Source organism: Curcuma longa, chromosome 4 (assembly GCF_044706935.1).
Source record: "Curcuma longa cultivar G26 ecotype Majalengka, Jawa Barat chromosome 4, ITB_CL_G26_1.1, whole genome shotgun sequence".
Taxonomy (NCBI): Eukaryota; Viridiplantae; Streptophyta; class Magnoliopsida; order Zingiberales; family Zingiberaceae; genus Curcuma; species Curcuma longa.
In genome coordinates this window covers 21,210,232-21,210,923 of record NC_133864.1, presented here as the reverse complement: position 1 = coordinate 21,210,923, position 692 = coordinate 21,210,232, and the positions used below count along the sequence as shown (strand labels likewise).

Sequence of the window (692 nt, the reverse complement as noted above, 5' to 3'; positions counted from 1 at the left end):
TGCATTGCACTAAACATTCTCCACTTCATTTGTACTTTCAAAATCTAATATTCTTTCTATCGACATTTTTAAAAATTTATGAAAATTTTAAATCTAATGGTACTATGACGTCAAAATATGATTGTTCTCTTTCAAACTGAGAGATAAGGCTAGGACTGGCTATATTTCATGCCCACGGGAAGCATCACGACATGGGACTAATTGAAGTAATGTTTTCTCAACAAATTCTTCCATCTTAGCAAGATCGTGCACCTCAAGAATCAAATTACGAGTTTCACATAGAAAGACGGAGAGTCTTTGTTTGAAGCATGGGATATATTCTAGGGATTTCTACAACAATGCTCACATAATGGATTGGAGAGGTGGTTGATTGTCCACACATTTTATAATGGGATAACGTTCTTGACACAAGCTTCATTAGATTCCACGGCCGGAGAAGCTTTGATGAATAAAATATTAGATGAAGCTTATGACATCATCGAGAGTGTGACATCGAACCACCATCAATGGGTAAACGATCATAAATTTGGATGAGTGGGTGAGCCTCCAAATTGGTGTTGCTAGACCATTTTTATTAGTAAGGCTTCATTTCGAAATTGTCTGCTTCTGTTGGAGGTTGCATGATGTGTTAGTGCAGGAAGCACTAGCAGATCAAACCAGAGTTTTGATTATGGAACTAGGATCAAGTTAAG

General features: G+C 37.0%; 1 non-coding gene across 1 annotated transcript; it reads right to left on the bottom strand.

Moving 5' to 3' along the window:
* Nucleotides 1-249: 249 nt before the first annotated feature.
* On the bottom strand, nucleotides 250-356 carry LOC141828711 (small nucleolar RNA R71). The gene has a single exon (XR_012601807.1). It is a non-coding gene; the product is annotated as a small nucleolar RNA R71 (small nucleolar RNA).
* Nucleotides 357-692: the final 336 nt, after the last annotated feature.